We start from the raw sequence: 5,604 nt of genomic DNA, 5'->3' as shown, positions 1-5,604 counted from the left end.
ATCGAAGGCTTTTTTGAAGTCAGGATATATGACATCAATCTCTTCTCCCTTGTCCAGGTGATAGGTCACCTGGTCGTAGAAGGAAATGAGATTGGTCAAGCAAGACCTACCCGCAACAAACCCGTGCTGGCTATCCCTTAAGATGTTGACGTCGGCCAGTCCATTAAGGATGGCCTCTTTAATAAACTTTTCTAAGATCTTCCCCGGGATAGAAGTCAGGCTGATGGGCAGATGGCTGGGGCGCAGTGTGCCTCAAGATGACAGGAGCAGCTTGCTCTTCCTCCACGTGCCTCAGCACCAGGGCTCTGCTGTGGAGTCCCCCTGGACTGAGGCACATGGAGCCCCTTTCTCAAGGCACACTGCTGGGAAGCGTGCTGGGGCACAGGATGCCCAAGACAGGGGCTCTGCAGTGGAGCCCCCGTGCTGAGGCATGTGGAGATAGGGATGCAGCCAGCCCAGGGCTACCTGCTCCCCTGTCTTGAGGCACCCTGCACCCCAGCCAGCCAGGGAGCAGCTGGCTGGGGCTCAGGGTGCCTCAAGACATGGGCTTTGCAGTACACTGAGATGGGGGAGCAGGCAGCCCATCTCCATGTTTGTCCAAGCACATAACACTTTGGCATGCTTTGCACTGTGTTCCCCCCCGCCCCCCCGGCCCCATTTGCGGGGGGGCGGGGGTTGCTATTGGGAAGTCCCCATATCAAGTTGTGCCCCAGCACTGCAAATTACCAGCACCATGCAGTTTAACATCATGCAGCACATACAATCTGTGGCACTGCAAACCTCTTTTGCGGCACCACAAATTGCATGTGCCTGCACATCTGGATCTAGCTTTGTAGTGCAACTTTCTCTCAAGTGGCCATCTGCAGGCTGCTGTCTTTCTGCTGCTTGCTCTCTGGCAGCTGGCTCTGCACCAGCTACCCGCTGATTGAAGCCAAGGGACAGGGGATGGGGACCCTGCTGTTACAGGCAGACAGTCCCAGGAGACATCTTGCACATCACTGCCTGCTAGTTCTTGCTCTCGTTTTGGAGAAAGCCTTCAACACCCAGGAGGTTCAGTGACCTTAAGGGCTAACCAGGCCCTGGCAGACAGCAAGAGGAACTCTGCCTTGCTCATGTATGCAGCTCATAGCGGGCTTGTAACTTTGGTGCTGACATATGGGAAATCAGGAGCTGGGCAGGGCTAGCAGTGGGATCCACCCCACTCCCCTCCACAGCGACAGTCCCCCCCTTCCCTAATAGAGCCAAATCCCTATGTGTGAGGGATCCCCTCCTACACAGCTGTGTTACTACAGCGCAGGACATCAGAAGCCACAGCACCTTCTTTTTCCCTTGTGGGGCCAGCAAGGCAGCCCATGGATGGTGTAGGAGGAAATGAAGCAGTTATCACAACAAATGGCCTGGTTCCAGCTTCCCCAAGCCTCAGACCAGAATCCCCAAATGGTTCCCCTGTTGCATAGAGAAGTAGGGCTGGAAGAGACCTCTAAACTAACCTAGAGGTCATCCAGTCCAACCCCCTGCCTGAGGCATGATCATCCCTAGCCAAGCCATCCTATAGAAGTTCATTGTCTAACCTCTTGTAAAAGTAGTCAACCCCGACATGACAAGACATAACCTGCATAGGTAAAAAAAAGTGGGGGGACAGTGGCAGCCAGCTTCTTGCTTGTGTAAAAGGTTGTTAATATATGTTTGAGACCCCAGGAAGAGGGCATGCCCCCTGCTACAGAGGAAGGAAAAAACACCCACAGTGTATCAGTCTGACTATGGGATAGGACTCCTTACTGACCCCAAGTACAGTGATCGGTATGACCCCGAGTGGAGAAGCAAGACCCTCTAGCCTGAAACCTCAGGCTTTAATCCCCAGCAGGAGCACTGCCACAGCCCGGTAAAATCCCCAGCCTTGAATGCAGACAACAGCCAATACCTCTGAGAAAAGCTTTAACAAAAAAACCACCCTGACATAGACAGACGCATACTTTCTGCTGCCTGTATAGGTCCAAATTCCCCCGCAGCCCCATGCAGCAGTCAGCAAAGCCCAGAAGCATGGGGAAATACCCATGGGAGAACACAGGCATAGCTACGCCTAGATTATCCCTGACCAGTGCCTGTAGTGTCCAGCCTTTTCTTGAGCACCTCCAGTGATGGAAAGCCCACAACTTCCCTGTGCAGTCTGCCCCACTGCCTCACAGTGAAGAAATTTTTCCTGATATCCAATTTAAATTTATTTTGCCACAGCTTCAAGCCATTAGTCTGCATTCTACTCCCTACAGCAAGTGAGAAAAGGTGCTTTCCTTTTTTTCTGGCAGCCTTTCAAGTATTCAAAAACTGGTATCATAAGTGCCTCTTCTGCAAGCTGAAAGTGCTTAGGTCCTTCAGCCTCTCCTTGCGCAACTTGACTTCCATGCCCCTTATCACTTTGTCGCCCACCTCTAGGCTCACTCAAACTTTTCCATGTCCTTTTTAAAATATAGCGCCTAGAACTGCATACACTCTGGATGAGGCCTAACCAGCACCAAGTAGAAGGACACCATCACCTCCTGTGTCTTGCACCTTTATTGATGCATCTCAAAACAGCATGTTCCTTTTGTGCAGCTGCATCACACTGCAGATGGCCATAGTAATGCCTTAGGGGCTATAACCATGGCCTCCAGCTACAGCCATGCCTCACAGATGACCCTTAGTTGCCACTTGGAGTGGATCTCTGGACCCCAAACTAACACTGGGCCACTCGGACCCCAAAACTCATCTGAGCTTCAGCCTTCCCAGCTTCATCCCTTTTTGTCTGGCTGAGCCCCTTCAGCCCATGGCCACTGCCTCAGACCCTGGCTTCCTGAGCCTCAGCTCCATACATCCCTGGCCAAAGCTGGTCTCCAACACAGAGCACCCCTGGCACCCTGCTCTGTGGCCTCCAGACCTCCACTCTAGCTATAACTTGGTCCTATGGTGTTAAACCCAGATACAGAAAAGATAACTGGAACACAAGGGATTAACCATCCAATTACAACTCATCCCAGAGTCCTCCCTTACCCTGATGTCAGGGTCCTCACGGCCCTTGGGGGCTCTGTGTGCCTAGACACAGATGCCCTGCATGGCCTGAGACAGCCTCCTGGCCCGGCCAACCTCATGGCCCTGATGGGCCTCTACCTGGGCATGCCAGTTCCTGCAGCCACTACTCTGGATGCTGATCAGGCACTCAGCAGACTTCTCCCTGGGGTGAGGAGCTCAAGTAGCCCCATCAGAGAGTGTCACCCACCTGCTGTGGAGCCTAGGATGCTCTGCTGCTCCCCCTTCTCCTGCTGCTCCCCCTTCTCCTACTGCGCCCTGCACCTCTGATAGGTCCAAGGCATGTTTGTGGGGCTTGAGTTCCCTCCTGGGGTTTGTGACTGATGGTTCTCCACAAACAGCTGCCTGTATACAGGCTGTACCCTTACCTAAGCGCACAGGCTTGTGCGCTAATCCTCTGCGCCTTCCTCTATCAGTCGCCTCACTCCAACCATGGACTTGTCTCTGTCAGTGGTCTTGTCTGCCACAACTTGATGGAATATGCCGATTATGGACAGCCACACAGGCAGGATGGACTCCCAGGTACTTGGTCCTTGTCTGGACAGGGATTCACACAGCCGCATCCACCATTACTCTAGCTACGCCTAGTAGCTCTGGGTCTACTGTTCAGAGCTACAGGCTTCAGGCTCACTGCAGCCTGTTGCAGGCTGGTGGCTGCCAAGCCAGGCTGTGTTGCTGCTTATCTGTCTTGGCGGGCACTTCCTAGCTGAGCTCAGAGCCAGTCCCTTGCCTCCGACCTCCTATGCCAGCGTCTCCTGGATACTTTAGTGTCTCTCTCAGTCCAAGGGCAATCTCAGTCCCTGTTCTGTCTGATCCAGCCCACTTCCCAGGATCACAGCTCAGCCGCAGTCACGAGCAGCGGGCTAATTCCAGGGTTCAGTGCACCCGAGGCAGTTACACTGGAATCTCAATTGCAAACAGAAGAAAACAAGCCTGTAAGTCTGGGACTCAGGTGGTTCCTCCGTGCACTGTCTTCTGTCGTCCGGCATCCTTTACTCGGAGGCTGATTCCAGTTCTCATCCTGGTGCCGACAGCAACCGCCTGCCCCAGCTCCAGAGCTCCCTCCCTTTGGGCTCCTTCTGCCACTTCCCATCCACCCCTTTCTGCACCTGGCAGCTGACTGGCTGCTGCTGCCTCAGCCTGGTTCCTCACCAGGGCAACACCTGGAAGACTATTAACCTTGACCACGTGATGAAGGTACATGGGTGAGTGTGGTTGTGTATGTGTGCATGTGTGCACATGCAAAGTGATACAGAATGAGCAGAGACGGGGTGAGATGCAGCGAGGTGCCGACCCAGGACCAGACAGGGGCTTCATTGTCCACATGGCAGTAAGAGGGGAGTGGGAAGGAAAACGGCAAGAGAAGGGGAGCAGGGAAGGAGAGACAAGTAGGAAGAGAAAGCTCTCAGTGTCTTTGTCTCCCTAGTAATGGAGTAGGAACCCCATTACACAGTCACTGGCCTGTGTCAGTGCCCAGGCACTGGGGGAACAGGGTTCAGGCAGTTCAAGGTGACTGAGCTCCCCCTTCAAATGGGAATCTGGCTGCCCACTCCATGTCCAGGCACCTGCTTAGTAGAGTGACAAAGGCCCGTGCGTGGGAAGCCAAGAACCTGGGGTCTGGACCCACCTTCCCCCGGAAAGGGTTGGACCTGCTCCTCACTGGTGTCTGCAGCTGCCAGTAAGCCCGAGCCACTGGCACAGAGTTGTGGGACTGGGAGGGGAGGTTCAAAAATAGTCATTGCTGCATTATTGACTCAGCCACTGTGGCCAAGGGTGCTGAACTGGCCAGCTGTGCCTTTGGCCCTCAGGGGTCCAGCACCCAAACCAGCGGTCAGCCATTAGTAGTAGAACTGTCTTGTGATGCTTTGCCAGGTGGCCCCTGGGCAGCCCAGAAGGGGAAGGGATATGGGACCAAGAGGAAGTATGGCCCAGTGAGGTAGCTGCTGCCCAGGTGAAGAGCATGCTGTGTACTCCCACATGAACCTTTGCACTGCGGTGGGTCTCTCCTGAACTTCTCCTGCTTCCACCATTTGCAAAAGAGAGGACAGTGAGTGTGCATTATGCCACTGTACAACCTAAGTATGCCTGGCCTGTGCACACACTTACATGGCCAGGCTGCTGGGGAAGCAGAATCCCCTCCCACCATGAACAACTGGTGCCTCCCCAGACTGGGAGGTCACCATGATGGTGAGCAGGGACCGTCCACCAAGGCCAGCAGCGGAGGGGTGATGGTGAGCGGCAAGCAGAGACCGCCCGCACATGCCACCAGTCATGTAGGCAGCAAAGGGAGGGGGTGGCAACCACCCACAGAAGCCAGCAGCGACTTCCACGGTGCCCAGTCTCAGGGAGGGCATATGTAGGGTGGCTGTCATACAAGACTTTTAGGTTTTCTGCTACTCTGTCCTCTGTTGATGCAAAACCAAATGCCTTTATGTCCTCTATTTTTCTCTTCAAGAGAAAAATAGAGGACATGAAGGTGTCCAGTTTCATACCAATAGAGGACAGAAGACAACTAGACTGTCCTCTATGATGGCCACACTATGC

This window comes from Alligator sinensis, unplaced genomic scaffold, assembly GCF_000455745.1.
Source record: "Alligator sinensis unplaced genomic scaffold, ASM45574v1 scaffold1208_1, whole genome shotgun sequence".
In the NCBI taxonomy this organism is placed as follows: domain Eukaryota; kingdom Metazoa; phylum Chordata; order Crocodylia; family Alligatoridae; genus Alligator; species Alligator sinensis.
Note: the sequence above shows the minus strand (reverse complement) of the source record.